We start from the raw sequence: 21,082 nt of genomic DNA, 5'->3' as shown, positions 1-21,082 counted from the left end.
TTTATGTTAGCTTACCTGAAGAATGGGATTATCCCTATGGGCCTCAAAGTACGGAACATCCCTGGCCTCTTTGTCCATCACAGGCCATTTCTAGAAAAATGGAGCTTAATAGCCAACAGATGCTCTAGGGATCTTATGATCCTTATAATCGAAACTGCGAAGGAATTAGCGGTAGATATTAAAAAAGAGATTGAAGAGCTAGAGACTAAACTTAGGAATTCCGGTAATGTAGACGATGCAATCAAAAGAATTGAAGAAGCTAATAAAGAACTAGAGTCATTCAGTGCTTACCTCAATAAACGAAAGAACGACAAGTTAGCTAAAGATAAACGTTATTACACATTGGAAGGAACATATCCTTATCTGAAGCAAGATTTCTATAAGCAGAACCACTACGTTGACGAGATTAGACCTACCCCACAGAGAGTCAACAATTTCACTGACTCCTCAGACTCAGAGAATGAGGGACAAAGTAACTACTATGAGGCAGACAACTATAACCAATACAGTGGCCCACGTACCAAGCAGCCTTTTTTAGCCAACAGGGGCCCAAGACGGGGCAGGCCCAGAGTCCATTTCCAAACCCAGTCCAGGGGGAATTTCCAGCAAGCCCATCACCAACAACAACACCACCAGCACCCCCATCAACCTCAGGAGCCCCAATTCATACGGGAAACGCGGAATCGCCAATACTGGGGCCAGGGGATATAATCCCCATTTTTAATCTGTCCTCCAAACATTTAGATATTCATACTGAGTCTCTACTTTCCAAAGGTCTTTCATATGTCCCTCATGCCCATGTCAACGTATTTGAACTACAGAAAGACATTATTTCTTTCTTCAGAAAGATTAGATTAAAAAAGTTTTTCTCTTCCTCTGCATCAGATATAACAGATGTGACCCAGAGAACTGACCAGCTATCCCTTCCTTCCACCTTCAACCCTTCGCTAGACCAGCTAGGGCCAGAGGTGGCAAGTTTTGAATTGGTTGTGCTACAACAACTAGAAAGATCTCTTCGATTCATACCGAAACCTATCTATAACCTGAATAAAGAAGAATCAATAGCCCTACAGAATCTTAGAAATGATAAGAAGCTGATAATTAAAAGCTGCGATAAAGGTGGCGGTATTGTTCTGATTGATAGCGATAAGTATGAACAAAAGATGTTATCTATGCTATCAGACACTACCACTTACTCTGAGGTTAGAAGTAACCCTTTGGTTGCAACATCTAAGAAAATACTGAACCTTACACTTACAGCTCTTACATCTGGAGATATTAATCAAAAAGAATTTGATTATCTCAACAGCCACCAACATAAGACAGCATGCATATACGGCATGCCTAAGATTCATAAAGACCTGATTGACCCCCCTATAGGCCAATTGTGTCGACAATTGGCACTAATACAGAACCACTCTCTAAATTTATTGACTTTTACCTACGACCTCATATACCCAGTATCCCTTCCTATATTAGGGATACTGGGTCTATGATATCAAAAATAGAGAACCTACCCTTTGACCCCAATAAGGACCTGTTGGTCACAATGGACATTGAAGCCCTATATAGCAATATCCCGCAGAAAGAAGCCATACTCACCACTAGCTGGTTTATTGACACCTTTAACATTGCTTGCCCAAAGGATTTCTTATTAAAACTGCTTCAGATTGTACTATCTGAAAATATTGTTGAATTTGGCAACTCTCTATTTTGCCAAACAAAGGGCGTTAGTATGGGGGCGTCTGTGGCACCCTCCATCGCTAATATCTATATGGCGGCCTTTGAAATGAAATTTGAACACAATGAGATAGCGCCATTCTACGAGTCTATCTCCCACTGGTCCAGATACATCGATGACATCTTTTTCATCTGGACCAGTGGGAAAGATTCTCTTTTAGAATTTCTTGAATGGATCAATCTGACGGACTCAAATCTGAAATTTACGGCACATTATAGTGACATTCAAGTCGAATTCTTGGACATAATTATCAAGAACCAAAATAACAAACTTATTGTAGATTTATTTATTAAACCTACAGCGAGGAATACTCTTCTTCATTTTAAGAGTTTTCACCCGCGGTGCCAAAAGGAGAGCATCCCTTTTTCACAATTTCTTCGAGTCAGAAGGAATTGTTCGAATCTGGCAGATTTTGATGTCCAAGCTAAAGTCATGAGACAGAAATTCCTCAATAGAGGTTACCCACATAGGTTGATCCGAGACTCATATAAACGAGCCAGATTCTACGATCGGGATCACCTACTCAGGACGAAACCGCCAGCAACCAATGACCAACTAGTATGCATAACGAAGCATTCGACCCTAGACAATACAATAAGACATATTGTGACCAAAAATTGGCACATTTTGAACTCGAATCCCTCCTACAATAAACTAGAGAAACCCATCTTTGCATATAGGAGGAATAAAAATCTTAAAGATTTGGTTGTTCATTCACGATATACAACTAATAATCGTCAGTCAGAATTTGTACAGAGGTCAATTAGCAATAACTTTCCTGTCAAAGGTACGGTCAAATGCTCAGCCTGTAAATCCTGCAGCAACATCATTGAAGGTGAGTCTTTTGAACATAATGGCTGCCATACCTCTGCTACTGACATGTGGAACTGCAAAACTGCTAACTGTATATACTTTATCCTGTGCCCATGTCAGCTAGGCTATGTGGGTGAGACTTCTAGGTCCGTACAAACAAGGTTGACAGAACACCGGTCAGCCATCCGGACCAACAAACAGCTAGCGCCATTAGTGAAACATTTCACTGAAAATAATCATGCTCCAGACAACTTTAAATGGCGTATTTTAGAAAAAATTAGACTCCCCAGTAGCAAGGGAGGTGACCAAGTCAGGAAAAAGAGGGAAGTGTTCTGGATCTTTTCCTTGGGAACTTTCAAACGGGGCCTCAACGCTGAGATTCCCTGGGAGAACGCTATCTTATAGGTTCTTCACATATTTAGATTTCTTTATTCATTAATTAATCCCAAATTAGCTCTAGATTCAATCGGGGTAGTATTAGCTATGGATGGAATTAAGGTTGCCTGTGTAGTCACCTTTCCATCACCATACCTTATAGCTCTAATTATGGTTCTTCTAGTTGTATTTTGTGACAACTGGTGGCAAGTTTAACTTTGCTGTTTACCTCTCTCAATATAATCGGTACAGTACATCCTACCTCTTTATCATTGTATTTACATGCCCCCCTGTTTAGAGCGAACACACATCGGGGTGACATTAGCCATATATATACTATAGGCAACTCATGCAGTTGCCTGTCTATTCATCTGTATACCCAACAGCCTGAATTAAAGCCATATTAGTTTTATCTATATTCTTTTGATAATTGGTATTAATTTTAATTACGCTGCTTATTATCCTTTATGTTTTATGTTATAGGTATAGTGCATCTCACCATCTCCGCCATGTATTCACGTGCCCTCTTATTTGGGGCTTTAACGTATTTTCGATATAGCTCTCATTGAACAGCACAAGTTTTGGATACTGTTCAGTTTGAATATTCTTTCAAAGTAGCGCTAGATCCGAATCAGAACGGGATTTATATATACGTGATGATGTATACATCACATGCGACATTGTCAACATAAAACGCGGTGAGCCCCCTGTCATTTACCTTTGTTGCGCACTTATGAGCGCCATTTTGGAACAGGATCGGCTTGTATATCTTTAGTCCTACTTCGATCATACCACCGTCATCACTTTGGTTTTTTTCCCGCGCTAACCAGTCCCTTTAAATACGGAAGGTTTCAAACGTTGGATACTTTGTATCTTGGAGGAGGACGAGTCCCCACACGCCGGAACACGGAGCAGCTACATCTTGCTGTCCGCGAGTAACCTCTCGTTTCACGGTAAGAACCTCGCTTAGGCACATATTGGGAGAGCGCTCAGATCGCAGTAGGTTGTTTAATGTGTTGCAACTTTGCAACTTTGTAATTATAATCAACGTAACTAACTGCGTACTCTGATCTCATTCTTTCAGAGCTTACCTTTTAATTGAACATCACAAGGCGCCTTTCCAAGTCGACCTTTTCGAAGTGTGTTTAACATAAGCGCCGCTTCACTTTAAATTAAGGTAACCTTTAATAAGGATTGTTTGGGGCACATTACTATGTTTAAACAGCTCGGATTTGTTAAAATGTCTCAATATGTAACTAACAGTGAGACCTCTTAAAGGTAATTTGCCATTACGACTTCCTTATTTCAGAACCCATTTTATCAGTTTGTGATTGACGAGCAAGAGCGCCATTAAAAGCTACTTCGCCTTAAGTATTAACTTTACCAGCCTATGTAACACTTTGATGAAGGTAATTACTTTATTTACCGTACTTCAAGAGTTATTTTATCTTAAGACCCATGCTGTTAAAATGGGCATAATTCATGATGAATAAGTTTATTCTTCTTTCATTTTTATTCATAGTGTATTCTCTGTACCCATTGATATGGGACATTTTCAATATGGTCATCGTATGCTATATAAATAATAAACTTCATCCAGAACATTCAAACATCGCATGTGGAAATATAAGGTACTAGGTTGGCATTATTATATTCTAGTCTTTTGTGCTGGTCTCCCATCGCGGTCATCTACGTATTAGTCAGTGGACCACATCTGGTAGCCTGCAGTAATCATTTGAGAGCCCTGAGGGTCTTAACGTTATCAAACATAGGGAATATGATCGGTATTCCAAGACATAGTCATCTAAAGGGTACATTCTGCATGAACATGCATATTTTATGTCCCATCCTTCTATAATTATAAAACTCTGCAGCGCCATCCACATGTTAAGAGCAAGATGTTGAGCCAATGTGTGCATATATAGATGAACAATTCGGTATGTCCACCCGTTACTAATATTGAACTCTATCAATAGGAATTCCTCCATCAAAAAATATTGAGTAAACGCACCTGTATTACATGAAGATTCCCCTTGGATGTTTTTTGCTGCATGGATAGAGTTCTACTATTGTGAGTATATCCGTGTTAATTGAACACTTATGCTAAAGGCCTGGCAGGATAGTCCTTTACCAGTTTTCCCAAAAGATAATCTGTAACTGATACATACCTTTGTATGCTTATTGTGTGCTAACAGCTTCTAAGATTGAGTCTGAATGTTATTTAGAAGTGATTCTACTTCAGTCCTTAAATGAGAATCTGATGGTATCCCTCTTTATTGTAAAATGGCACTCGCGAAGACCAAGGGGGGCTATTCTTAGTTAAGTCAGTTACTGTACAATCGACAGACATTATGTGGCTTATCAAAGGCCTTCAGTGTACATAACAATAGTCATGGTCAGTTTTTGAGTTAGGAATAAGGTTTTTAACATGTTAGTAATAATGAAATCAAAATGTTGTTTTTATAAATTGTATGTATGCTTAGATAACAGAAATTTTCTTTTATAACTGTGTTTCAGGAATTAAATTGTGTCTCCTGAAGAAGGCGGTCCCCTGCCGAAACGCGCGTCGAGTTCTTATGCTTGTTTTATTTCTGTGATTACCTGTACATTTTTGTCAATATATTGTTTTACTTTATTTATTATGCAATTTATGTTAGCCTTTTATGATTATTGCATGTAATGTTGTTATAGAGATTTTTACATATCCATCATATTGTTTGACCGTTGGTCAGTTTCAATATGATTTTTAAATATAACAAATAAAAATATACTTTTTATATACCTTTGCCAATCCCTTCCATTGTTCCTTCTTGATAGCTGGCCCGACTTATATGTACACTGACATACCTAGACGTCCTAGGAATTTTTCTGCATCTGTTGCTACCCTGCCCTAGGAGTCTATAGATTTTCACTACCCAGGGGGTCCTTGTTATTCTCAGTTGTTTACCCACAGCTTGTCTGTGTAGGGCTACGTTCTTTTGTATCATTACAGGTTATACCAACGATTGTCAGTACTGATTTCAGCCGTGATTCCTGCCCCTCGCTTGTATACATATATACATAGTTTATATATATCTTTATCACTTTTGCATCATGGCCCAACTAGCAACCTTCGGGTTTTCAGATGAGGTGTTCGCTACCCTTGTTGGAATTAGCTCTGCGGCTAGTAGTAGCAGTACATCTAATGTTACTAACAACGAGGACAGTCGCAAACTAGTTGAACTTAAAAAGAAATTAACACGTATGGAAAGCCCATGGGGAATTTATGTTAGCTTACCTGAAGAATGGGATTATCCCTATGGGCCTCAAAGTACGGAACATCCCTGGCCTCTTTGTCCATCACAGGCCATTTCTAGAAAAATGGAGCTTAATAGCCAACAGATGCTCTAGGGATCTTATGATCCTTATAATCGAAACTGCGAAGGAATTAGCGGTAGATATTAAAAAAGAGATTGAAGAGCTAGAGACTAAACTTAGGAATTCCGGTAATGTAGACGATGCAATCGAAAGAATTGAAGAAGCTAATAAAGAACTAGAGTCATTCAGTGCTTACCTCAATAAACGAAAGAACGACAAGTTAGCTAAAGATAAACGTTATTACACATTGGAAGGAACATATCCTTATCTGAAGCAAGATTTCTATAAGCAGAACCACTACGTTGACGAGATTAGACCTACCCCACAGAGAGTCAACAATTTCACTGACTCCTCAGACTCAGAGAATGAGGGACAAAGTAACTACTATGAGCCAGACAACTATAACCAATACAGTGGCCCACGTACCAAGCAGCCTTTTTTAGCCAACAGGGGCCCAAGACGGGGCAGGCCCAGAGTCCATTTCCAAACCCAGTCCAGGGGGAATTTCCAGCAAGCCCATCACCAACAACAACACCACCAGCACCCCCATCAACCTCAGGAGCCCCAATTCATACGGGAAACGCGGAATCGCCAATACTGGGGCCAGGGGATATAATCCCCATTTTTAATCTGTCCTCCAAACATTTAGATATTCATACTGAGTCTCTACTTTCCAAAGGTCTTTCATATGTCCCTCATGCCCATGTCAACGTATTTGAACTACAGAAAGACATTATTTCTTTCTTCAGAAAGATTAGATTAAAAAAGTTTTTCTCTTCCTCTGCATCAGATATAACAGATGTGACCCAGAGAACTGACCAGCTATCCCTTCCTTCCACCTTCAACCCTTCGCTAGACCAGCTAGGGCCAGAGGTGGCAAGTTTTGAATTGGTTGTGCTACAACAACTAGAAAGATCTCTTCGATTCATACCGAAACCTATCTATAACCTGAATAAAGAAGAATCAATAGCCCTACAGAATCTTAGAAATGATAAGAAGCTGATAATTAAAAGCTGCGATAAAGGTGGCGGTATTGTTCTGATTGATAGCGATAAGTATGAACAAAAGATGTTATCTATGCTATCAGACACTACCACTTACTCTGAGGTTAGAAGTAACCCTTTGGTTGCAACATCTAAGAAAATACTGAACCTTACACTTACAGCTCTTACATCTGGAGATATTAATCAAAAAGAATTTGATTATCTCAACAGCCACCAACATAAGACAGCATGCATATACGGCATGCCTAAGATTCATAAAGACCTGATTGACCCCCCCTATAGGCCAATTGTGTCGACAATTGGCACTAATACAGAACCACTCTCTAAATTTATTGACTTTTACCTACGACCTCATATACCCAGTATCCCTTCCTATATTAGGGATACTGGGTCTATGATATCAAAAATAGAGAACCTACCCTTTGACCCCAATAAGGACCTGTTGGTCACAATGGACATTGAAGCCCTATATATCAATATCCCGCAGAAAGAAGCCATACTCACCACTAGCTAGTTTATTGACACCTTTAACATTGCTTGCCCAAAGGATTTCTTATTAAAACTGCTTCAGATTGTACTATCTGAAAATATTGTTGAATTTGGCAACTCTCTATTTCGCCAAACAAAGGGCGTTAGTATGGGGGCGTCTGTGGCACCCTCCATCGCTAATATCTATATGGCGGCCTTTGAAATGAAATTTGTACACAATGAGATAGCGCCATTCTACGAGTCTATCTCCCACTGGTCCAGATACATCGATGACATCTTTTTCATCTGGACCAGTGGGAAAGATTTTCTTTTAGAATTTCTTGAATGGATCAATCTGACGGACTCAAATCTGAAATTTACGGCACATTATAGTGACATTCAAGTCGAATTCTTGGACATAATTATCAAGAACCAAAATAACAAACTTATTGTAGATTTATTTATTAAACCTACAGCGAGGAATACTCTTCTTCATTTTAAGAGTTTTCACCCGCGGTGCCAAAGGGAGAGCATCCCTTTTTCACAATTTCTTCGAGTCAGAAGGAATTGTTCGAATCTGGCAGATTTTGATGTCCAAGCTAAAGTCATGAGACAGAAATTCCTCAATAGAGGTTACCCACATAGGTTGATCCGAGACTCATATAAACGAGCCAGATTCTACGATCGGGATCACCTACTCAGGACGAAACCGCCAGCAACCAATGACCAACTAGTATGCATAACGAAGCATTCGACCCTAGACAATACAATAAGACATATTGTGACCAAAAATTGGCACATTTTGAACTCGAATCCCTCCTACAATAAACTAGAGAAACCCATCTTTGCATATAGGAGGAATAAAAATCTTAAAGATTTGGTTGTTCATTCACGATATACAACTAATAATCGTCAGTCAGAATTTGTACAGAGGTCAATTAGCAATAACTTTCCTGTCAAAGGTACGGTCAAATGCTCAGCCTGTAAATCCTGCAGCAACATCATTGAAGGTGAGTCTTTTGAACATAATGGCTGCCATACCTCTGCTACTGACATGTGGAACTGCAAAACTGCTAACTGTATATACTTTATCCTGTGCCCATGTCAGCTAGGCTATGTGGGTGAGACTTCTAGGTCCGTACAAACAAGGTTGACAGAACACCGGTCAGCCATCCGGACCAACAAACAGCTAGCGCCATTAGTGAAACATTTCACTGAAAATAATCATGCTCCAGACAACTTTAAATGGCGTATTTTAGAAAAAATTAGACTCCCCAGTAGCAAGGGAGGTGACCAAGTCAGGAAAAAGAGGGAAGTGTTCTGGATCTTTTCCTTGGGAACTTTCAAACGGGGCCTCAACGCTGAGATTCCCTGGGAGAACGCTATCTTATAGGTTCTTCACATATTTAGATTTCTTTATTCATTAATTAATCCCAAATTAGCTCTAGATTCAATCGGGGTAGTATTAGCTATGGATGGAATTAAGGTTGCCTGTGTAGTCACCTTTCCATCACCATACCCTATAGCTCTAATTATGGTTCTTCTAGTTGTATTTTGTGACAACTGGTGGCAAGTTTAACTTTGCTGTTTACCTCTCTCAATATAATCGGTACAGTACATCCTACCTCTTTATCATTGTATTTACATGCCCCCCTGTTTAGAGCGAACACACATCGGGGTGACATTAGCCATATATATACTATAGGCAACTCATGCAGTTGCCTGTCTATTCATCTGTATACCCAACAGCCTGAATTAAAGCCATATTAGTTTTATCTATATTCTTTTGATAATTGGTATTAATTTTAATTACGCTGCTTATTATCCTTTATGTTTTATGTTATAGGTATAGTGCATCTCACCATCTCCGCCATGTATTCACGTGCCCTCTTATTTGGGGCTTTAATGTATTTTCGATATAGCTCTCATTGAACAGCACAAGTTTTGGATACTGTTCAGTTTGAATATTCTTTCAAAGTAGCGCTAGATCCGAATCAGAACGGGATTTATATATACGTGATGATGTATACATCACATGCGACATTGTCAACATAAAACGCGGTGAGCCCCCTGTCATTTACCTTTGTTGCGCACTTATGAGCGCCATTTTGGAACAGGATCGGCTTGTATATCTTTAGTCCTACTTCGATCATACCACCGTCATCACTTTGGTTTTTTTCCGCGCTAACCAGTCCCTTTAAATACGGAAGGTTTCAAACGTTGGATACTTTGTATCTTGGAGGAGGACGAGTCCCCACACGCCGGAACACGGAGCAGCTACATCTTGCTGTCCGCGAGTAACCTCTCGTTTCACGGTAAGAACCTCGCTTAGGCACATATTGGGAGAGCGCTCAGATCGCAGTAGGTTGTTTAATGTGTTGCAACTTTGCAACTTTGTAATTATAATCAACGTAACTAACTGCGTACTCTGATCTCATTCTTTCAGAGCTTACCTTTTAATTGAACATCACAAGGCGCCTTTCCAAGTCGACCTTTTCGAAGTGTGTTTAACATAAGCGCCGCTTCACTTTAAATTAAGGTAACCTTTAATAAGGATTGTTTGGGGCACATTACTATGTTTAAACAGCTCGGATTTGTTAAAATGTCTCAATATGTAACTAACAGTGAGACCTCTTAAAGGTAATTTGCCATTACGACTTCCTTATTTCAGAACCCATTTTATCAGTTTGTGATTGACGAGCAAGAGCGCCATTAAAAGCTACTTCGCCTTAAGTATTAACTTTACCAGCCTATGTAACACTTTGATGAAGGTAATTACTTTATTTACCGTACTTCAAGAGTTATTTTATCTTAAGACCCATGCTGTTAAAATGGGCATAATTCATGATGAATAAGTTTATTCTTCTTTCATTTTTATTCATAGTGTATTCTCTGTACCCATTGATATGGGACATTTTCAATATGGTCATCGTATGCTATATAAAGAATAAACTTCATCCAGAACATTCAAACATCGCATGTGGAAATATAAGGTACTAGGTTGGCATTATTATATTCTAGTCTTTTGTGCTGGTCTCCCATCGCGGTCATCTACGTATTAGTCAGTGGACCACATCTGGTAGCCTGCAGTAATCATTTGAGAGCCCTGAGGGTCTTAACGTTATCAAACATAGGGAATATGATCGGTATTCCAAGACATAGTCATCTAAAGGGTACATTCTGCATGAACATGCATATTTTATGTCCCATCCTTCTATAATTATAAAACTCTGCAGCGCCATCCACATGTTAAGAGCAAGATGTTGAACCAATGTGTGCGTATATAGATGAACAATTCGGTATGTCCACCCGTTACTAATATTGAACTCTATCAATAGGAATTCCTCCATCAAAAAATATTGAGTAAACGCACCTGTATTACATGAAGATTCCCCTTGGATGTTTTTTGCTGCATGGATAGAGTTCTACTATTGTGAGTATATCCGTGTTAATTGAACACTTATGCTAAAGGCCTGGCAGGATAGTCCTTTACCAGTTTTCCCAAAAGATAATCTGTAACTGATACATACCTTTGTATGCTTATTGTGTGCTAACAGCTTCTAAGATTGAGTCTGAATGTTATTTAGAAGTCATTCTACTTCAGTCCTTAAATGAGAATCTGATGGTATCCCTCTTTATTGTAAAATGGCACTCGCGAAGACCAAGGGGTGCTATTCTTAGTTAAGTCAGTTACTGTACAATCGACAGACATTATGTGGCTTATCAAAGGCCTTCAGTGTACATAACAATAGTCATGGTCAGTTTTTGAGTTAGGAATAAGGTTTTTAACATGTTAGTAATAATGAAATCAAAATGTTGTTTTTATAAATTGTATGTATGCTTAGATAACAGAAATTTTCTTTTATAACTGTGTTTCAGGAATTAAATTGTGTCTCCTGAAGAAGGCGGTCCCCTGCCGAAACGCGCGTCGAGTTCTTATGCTTGTTTTATTTCTGTGATTACCTGTACATTTTTGTCAATATATTGTTTTACTTTATGTATTATGCAATTTATGTTAGCCTTTTATGATTATTGCATGTAATGTTGTTATAGAGATTTTTACATATCCATCATATTGTTTGACCGTTGGTCAGTTTCAATATGATTTTTAAATATAACAAATAAAAATATACTTTTTATATACCTTTGCCAATCCCTTCCATTGTTCCTTCTTGATAGCTGGCCCGACTTATATGTACACTGACATACCTAGACGTCCTAGGAATTTTTCTGCATCTGTTGCTACCCTGCCCTAGGAGTCTATAGATTTTCACTACCCAGGGGGTCCTTGTTATTCTCAGTTGTTTACCCACAGCTTGTCTGTGTAGGGCTACGTTCTTTTGTATCATTACAGGTTATACCAACGATTGTCAGTACTGATTTCAGCCGTGATTCCTGCCCCTCGCTTGTATACATATATACATAGTTTATATATATCTTTATCACTTTTGCATCATGGCCCAACTAGCAACCTTCGGGTTTTCAGATGAGGTGTTCGCTACCCTTGTTGGAATTAGCTCTGCGGCTAGTAGTAGCAGTACATCTAATGTTACTAACAACGAGGACAGTCGCAAACTAGTTGAACTTAAAAAGAAATTAACACGTATGGAAGCCCATGGGGAATTTATGTTAGCTTACCTGAAGAATGGGATTATCCCTATGGGCCTCAAAGTACGGAACATCCCTGGCCTCTTTGTCCATCACAGGCCATTTCTAGAAAAATGGAGCTTAATAGCCAACAGATGCTCTAGGGATCTTATGATCCTTATAATCGAAACGGCGAAGGAATTAGCGGTAGATATTAAAAAAGAGATTGAAGAGCTAGAGACTAAACTTAGGAATTCCGGTAATGTAGACGATGCAATCAAAAGAATTGAAGAAGCTAATAAAGAACTAGAGTCATTCAGTGCTTACCTCAATAAACGAAAGAACGACAAGTTAGCTAAAGATAAACGTTATTACACATTGGAAGGAACATATCCTTATCTGAAGCAAGATTTCTATAAGCAGAACCACTACGTTGACGAGATTAGACCTACCCCACAGAGAGACAACAATTTCACTGACTCCTCAGACTCAGAGAATGAGGGACAAAGTAACTACTATGAGGCAGACAACTATAACCAATACAGTGGCCCACGTACCAAGCAGCCTTTTTTAGCCAACAGGGGCCCAAGACGGGGAAGGCCCAGAGTCCATTTCCAAACCCAGTCCAGGGGGAATTTCCAGCAAGCCCATCACCAACAACAACACCACCAGCACCCCCATCAACCTCAGGAGCCCCAATTCATACGGGAAACGCGGAATCGCCAATACTGGGGCCAGGGGATATAATCCCCATTTTTAATCTGTCCTCCAAACATTTAGATATTCATACTGAGTCTCTACTTTCCAAAGGTCTTTCATATGTCCCTCATGCCCATGTCAACGTATTTGAACTACAGAAAGACATTATTTCTTTCTTCAGAAAGATTAGATTTAAAAAGTTTTTCTCTTCCTCTGCATCAGATATATAAGAGATGTGACCCAGAGAACTGACCAGCTATCCCTTCCTTCCACCTTCAACCCTTCGCTAGACCAGCTAGGGCCAGAGGTGGCAAGTTTTGAATTGGTTGTGCTACAACAACTAGAAAGATCTTTTCGATTCATACCGAAACCTATCTATAACCTGAATAAAGAAGAATCAATAGCCCTACAGAATCTTAGAAATGATAAGAAGCTGATAATTAAAAGCTGCGATAAAGGTGGCGGTATTGTTCTGATTGATAGCGATAAGTATGAACAAAAGATGTTATCTATGCTATCAGACACTACCACTTACTCTGAGGTTAGAAGTAACCCTTTGGTTGCAACATCTAAGAAAATACTGAACCTTACACTTACAGCTCTTACATCTGGAGATATTAATCAAAAAGAATTTGATTATCTCAACAGCCACCAACATAAGACAGCATGCATATACGGCATGCCTAAGATTCATAAAGACCTGATTGACCCCCCCTATAGGCCAATTGTGTCGACAATTGGCACTAATACAGAACCACTCTCTAAATTTATTGACTTTTACCTACGACCTCATATACCCAGTATCCCTTCCTATATTAGGGATACTGGGTCTATGATATCAAAAATAGAGAACCTACCCTTTGACCCCAATAAGGACCTGTTGGTCACAATGGACATTGAAGCCCTATATAGCAATATCCCGCAGAAAGAAGCCATACTCACCACTAGCTGGTTTATTGACACCTTTAACATTGCTTGCCCAAAGGATTTCTTATTAAAACTGCTTCAGATTGTACTATCTGAAAATATTGTTGAATTTGGCAACTCTCTATTTCGCCAAACAAAGGGCGTTAGTATGGGGGCGTCTGTGGCACCCTCCATCGCTAATATCTATATGGCGGCCTTTGAAATGAAATTTGTACACAATGAGATAGCGCCATTCTACGAGTCTATCTCCCACTGGTCCAGATACATCGATGACATCTTTTTCATCTGGACCAGTGGGAAAGATTCTCTTTTAGAATTTCTTGAATGGATCAATCTGACGGACTCAAATCTGAAATTTACGGCACATTATAGTGACATTCAAGTCGAATTCTTGGACATAATTATCAAGAACCAAAATAACAAACTTATTGTAGATTTATTTATTAAACCTACAGCGAGGAATACTCTTCTTCATTTTAAGAGTTTTCACCCGCGGTGCCAAAAGGAGAGCATCCCTTTTTCACAATTTCTTCGAGTCAGAAGGAATTGTTCGAATCTGGCAGATTTTGATGTCCAAGCTAAAGTCATGAGACAGAAATTCCTCAATAGAGGTTACCCACATAGGTTGATCCGAGACTCATATAAACGAGCCAGATTCTACGATCGGGATCACCTACTCAGGACGAAACCGCCAGCAACCAATGACCAACTGGTATGCATAACGAAGCATTCGACCCTAGACAATACAATAAGACATATTGTGACCAAAAATTGGCACATTTTGAACTCGAATCCCTCCTACAATAAACTAGAGAAACCCATCTTTGCATATAGGAGGAATAAAAATCTTAAAGATTTGGTTGTTCATTCACGATATACAACTAATAATCGTCAGTCAGAATTTGTACAGAGGTCAATTAGCAATAACTTTCCTGTCAAAGGTACGGTCAAATGCTCAGCCTGTAAATCCTGCAGCAACATCATTGAAGGTGAGTCTTTTGAACATAATGGCTGCCATACCTCTGCTACTGACATGTGGAACTGCAAAACTGCTAACTGTATATACTTTATCCTGTGCCCATGTCAGCTAGGCTATGTGGGTGAGACTTCTAGGTCCGTACAAACAAGGTTGACAGAACACCGGTCAGCCATCCGGACCAACAAACAGCTAGCGCCATTAGTGAAACATTTCACTGAAAATAATCATGCTCCAGACAACTTTAAATGGCGTGTTTTAGAAAAAATTAGACTCCCCAGTAGCAAGGGAGGTGACCAAGTCAGGAAAAAGAGGGAAGTGTTCTGGATCTTTTCCTTGGGAACTTTCAAACGGGGCCTCAACGCTGAGATTCCCTGGGAGAACGCTATCTTATAGGTTCTTCACATATTTAGATTTCTTTATTCATTAATTAATCCCAAATTAGCTCCAGATTCAATCGGGGTAGTATTAGCTATGGATGGAATTAAGGTTGCCTGTGTAGTCACCTTTCCATCACCATACCCTATAGCTCTAATTATGGTTCTTCTAGTTGTATTTTGTGACAACTGGTGGCAAGTTTAACTTTGCTGTTTACCTCTCTCAATATAATCGGTACAGTACATCCTACCTCTTTATCATTGTATTTACATGCCCCCCTGTTTAGAGCGAACACACATCGGGGTGACATTAGCCATATATATACTATAGGCAACTCATGCAGTTGCCTGTCTATTCATCTGTATACCCAACAGCCTGAATTAAAGCCATATTCGTTTTATCTATATTCTTTTGATAATTGGTATTAATTTTAATTACGCTGCTTATTATCTTTTATGTTTTATGTTATAGGTATAGTGCATCTCACCATCTCCGCCATGTATTCACGTGCCCTCTTATTTGGGGCTTTAACGTATTTTCGATATAGCTCTCATTGAACAGCACAAGTTTTGGATACTGTTCAGTTTGAATATTCTTTCAAAGTAGCGCTAGATCCGAATCAGAACGGGATTTATATATACGTGATGATGTATACATCACATGCGACATTGTCAACATAAAACGCGGTGAGCCCCCTGTCATTTACCTTTGTTGCGCACTTATGAGCGCCATTTTGGAACAGGATCGGCTTGTATATCTTTAGTCCTACTTCGATCATACCACCGTCATCACTTTGTTTTTTTTCCCGCGCTAACCAGTCCCTTTAAATACGGAAGGTTTCAAACGTTGGATACTTTGTATCTTGGAGGAGGACGAGTCCCCACACGCCGGAACACGGAGCAGCTACATCTTGCTGTCCGCGAGTAACCTCTCGTTTCACGGTAAGAACCTCGCTTAGGCACATATTGGGAGAGCACTCAGATCGCAGTAGGTTGTTTAATGTGTTGCAACTTTGCAACTTTGTAATTATAATCAACGTAACTAACTGCGTACTCTGATCTCATTCTTTCAGAGCTTACCTTTTAATTGAACATCACAAGGCGCCTTTCCAAGTCGACCTTTTCGAAGTGTGTTTAACATAAGCGCCGCTTCACTTTAAATTAAGGTAACCTTTAATAAGGATTGTTTGGGGCACATTACTATGTTTAAACAGCTCGGATTTGTTAAAATGTCTCAATATGTAACTAACAGTGAGACCTCTTAAAGGTAATTTGCCATTACGACTTCCTTATTTCAGAACCCATTTTATCAGTTTGTGATTGACGAGCAAGAGCGCCATTAAAAGCTACTTCGCCTTAAGTATTAACTTTACCAGCCTATGTAACACTTTGATGAAGGTAATTACTTTATTTACCGTACTTCAAGAGTTATTTTATCTTAAGACCCATGCTGTTAAAATGGGCATAATTCATGATGAATAAGTTTATTCTTCTTTCATTTTTATTCATAGTGTATTCTCTGTACCCATTGATATGGGACATTTTCAATATGGTCATCGTATGTTATATAAAGAATAAACTTCATCCAGAACATTCAAACATCGCATCTGGAAATATAAGGTACTAGGTTGGCATTATTATATTCTAGTCTTTTGTGCTGGTCTCCCATCGCGATCATCTACGTATTAGTCAGTGGACCACATCTGGTAGCCTGCAGTAATCATTTGAGAGCCCTGAGGGTCTTAACGTTATCAAACATAGGGAATATGATCGGTATTCCAAGACATAGTCATCTAAAGGGTACATTCTGCATGAACATGCATATTTTATGTCCCATCCTTCTATAATTATAAAACTCTGCAGCGCCATCCACATGTTAAGAGCAAGATGTTGAGCCAATGTGTGCATATATAGATGAACAATTCGGTATGTCCACCCGTTACTAATATTGAACTCTATCAATAGGAATTCCTCCATCAAAAAATATTGAGTAAACGCACCTGTATTACATGAAGATTCCCCTTGGATGTTTTTTGCTGCATGGATAGAGTTCTACTATTGTGAGTATATCCGTGTTAATTGAACACTTATGCTAAAGGCCTGGCAGGATAGTCCTTTACCAGTTTTCCCAAAAGATAATCTGTAACTGATACATACCTTTGTATGCTTATTGTGTGCTAACAGCTTCTAAGATTGAGTCTGAATGTTATTTAGAAGTGATTCTACTTCAGTCCTTAAATGAGAATCTGATGGTATCCCTCTTTATTGTAAAATGGCACTCGCGAAGACCAAGGGGGGCTATTCTTAGTTAAGTCAGTTACTGTACAATCGACAGACATTATGTGGCTTATCAAAGGCCTTCAGTGTACATAACAATAGTCATGGTCAGTTTTTGAGTTAGGAATAAGGTTTTTAACATGTTAGTAATAATGAAATCAAAATGTTGTTTTTATAAATTGTATGTATGCTTAGATAACAGAAATTTTCTTTTATAACTGTGTTTCAGGAATTAAATTGTGTCTCCTGAAGAAGGCGGTCCCCTGCCGAAACGCGCGTCGAGTTCTTATGCTTGTTTTATTTCTGTGATTACCTGTACATTTTTGTCAATATATTGTTTTACTTTATGTATTATGCAATTTATGTTAGCCTTTTATGATTATTGCATGTAATGTTGTTATAGAGATTTTTACATATCCATCATATTGTTTGACCGTTGGTCAGTTTCAATATGATTTTTAAATATAACAAATAAAAATATACTTTTTATATACCTTTGCCAATCCCTTCCATTGTTCCTTCTTGATAGCTGGCCCGACTTATATGTACACTGACATACCTAGACGTCCTAGGAATTTTTCTGCATCTGTTGCTACCCTGTCCTAGGAGTCTATAGATTTTCACTACCCAGGCGGTCCTTGTTATTCTCAGTTGTTTACCCACAGCTTGTCTGTGTAGGGCTACGTTCTTTTGTATCATTACAGGTTATACCAACGATTGTCAGTACTGATTTCAGCCGTGATTCCTGCCCCTCGCTTGTATACATATATACATAGTTTATATATATCTTTATCAATTTTGCATCATGGCCCAACTAGCAACCTTCGGGTTTTCAGATGAGGTGTTCGCTACCCTTGTTGGAATTAGCTCTGTGGCTAGTAGTAGCAGTACATCTAATGTTACTAACAACGAGGACAGTCGCAAACTAGTTGAACTTAAAAAGAAATTAACACGTATGGAAAGCCCATGGGGAATTTATGTTAGCTTACCTGAAGAATGGGATTATCCCTATGGGCCTCAAAGTACGGAACATCCCTGGCCTCTTTGTCCATCACAGGCCATTTCTAGAAAAATGGAGCTTAATAGCCAACAGATGCTCTAGGGATCTTATGATCCTTATAATCGAAACTGCGAAGGAATTAGCGGTAGATATTAAAAAAGAGATTGAAGAGCTAGAGACTAAACTTAGGAATTCCGGTAATGTAGACGATGCAATCGAAAGAATTGAAGAAGCTAATAAAGAACTAGAGTCATTCAGTGCTTACCTCAATAAACGAAAGAACGACAAGTTAGCTAAAGATAAACGTTATTACACATTGGAAGGAACATATCCTTATCTGAAGCAAGATTTCTATAAGCAGAACCACTACGTTGACGAGATTAGACCTACCCCACAAAGAGTCAACAATTTCACTGACTCCTCAGACTCAGAGAATGAGGGACAAAGTAACTACTATGAGCCAGACAACTATAACCAATACAGTGGCCCACGTACCAAGCAGCCTTTTTTAGCCAACAGGGGCCCAAGACGGGGCAGGCCCAGAGTCCATTTCCAAACCCAGTCCAGGGGGAATTTCCAGCAAGCCCATCACCAACAACAACACCACCAGCACCCCCATCAACCTCAGGAGCCCCAATTCATACGGGAAACGCGGAATCGCCAATACTGGGGCCAGGGGATATAATCCCCATTTTTAATCTGTCCTCCAAACATTTAGATATTCATACTGAGTCTCTACTTTCCAAAGGTCTTTCATATGTCCCTCATGCCCATGTCAACGTATTTGAACTACAGAAAGACATTATTTCTTTCTTCAGAAAGATTAGATTAAAAAAGTTTTTCTCTTCCTCTGCATCAGATATAACAGATGTGACCCAGAGAACTGACCAGCTATCCCTTCCTTCCACCTTCAACCCTTCGCTAGACTAGCTAGGGCCAGAGGTGGCAAGTTTTGAATTGGTTGTGCTACAACAACTAGAAAGATCTCTTCGATTCATACCGAAACCTATCTATAACCTGAATAAAGAAGAATCAATAGCCCTACAGAATCTTAGAAATGATAAGAAGCTGATAATTAAAAGCTGCGATAAAGGTGTCGGTATTGTTCTGATTGATAGCGATAAGTATGAACAAAAGATGTTATCTATGCTATCAGACACTACCACTTACTCTGAGGTTAGAAGTAACCCTTTGGTTGCAACATCTAAGAAAATACTGAACCTTACACTTACAGCTCTTACATCTGGAGATATTAATCAAAAAGAATTTGATTATCTCAACAGCCACCAACATAAGACAGCATGCATATACGGCATGCCTAAGATTCATAAAGACCTGATTGACCCCCCCTATAGGCCAATTGTGTCGACAATTGGCACTAATACAGAACCACTCTCTAAATTTATTGACTTTTACCTACGACCTCATATACCCAGTATCCCTTCCTATATTAGGGATACTGGGTCTATGATATCAAAAATAGAGAACCTACCCTTTGACCCCAATAAGGACCTGTTGGTCACAATGGACATTGAAGCCCTATATAGCAATATCCCGCAGAAAGAAGCCATACTCACCACTAGCTAGTTTATTGACACCTTTAACATTGCTTGCCCAAAGGATTTCTTATTAAAACTGCTTCAGATTGTACTATCTGAAAATATTGTTGAATTTGGCAACTCTCTATTTCGCCAAACAAAGGGCGTTAGTATGGGGGCGTCTGTGGCACCCTCCATCGCTAATATCTATATGGCGGCCTTTGAAATGAAATTTGTACACAATGAGATAGCGCCATTCTACGAGTCTATCTCCCACTGGTCCAGATACATCGATGACATCTTTTTCATCTGGACCAGTGGGAAAGATTCTCTTTTAGAATTTCTTGAATGGATCAATCTGACGGACTCAAATCTGAAATTTACGGCACATTATAGTGACATTCAAGTCGAATTCTTGGACATAATTATCAAGAACCAAAATAACAAACTTATTGTAGATTTATTTATTAAACCTACAGCGAGGAATACTCTTCTTCATTTTAAGAGTTTTCACCCGCGGTGCCAAAGGGAGAGCATCCCTTTTTCACAATTTCTTCGAGTCAGAAGGAATTGTTCGAATCTGGCAGATTTTGATGTCCAAGCTAAAGTCATGAGACAGAAATTCCTCAATAGAGGTTACCCACATAGGTTGATCCGAGACTCATATAAACGAGCCAGATTCTACGATCGGGATCACCTACTCAGGACGAAACCGCCAGCAACCAATGACCAACTAGTATGCATAACGAAGCATTCGACCCTAGACAATACAATAAGACATATTGTGACCAAAAATTGGCACATTTTGAACTCGAATCCCTCCTACAATAAACTAGAGAAACCCATCTTTGCATATAGGAGGAATAAAAATCTTAAAGATTTGGTTGTTCATTCACGATATACAACTAATAATCGTCAGTCAGAATTTGTACAGAGGTCAATT

The sequence above is a fragment of the Lissotriton vulgaris genome, chromosome 5 (assembly GCF_964263255.1).
Source record: "Lissotriton vulgaris chromosome 5, aLisVul1.2, whole genome shotgun sequence".
In the NCBI taxonomy this organism is placed as follows: Eukaryota; Metazoa; Chordata; class Amphibia; order Caudata; family Salamandridae; genus Lissotriton; species Lissotriton vulgaris.
The sequence above is the reverse complement of the archived record's forward strand: the minus strand, read 5'-3'. Positions refer to the sequence as shown.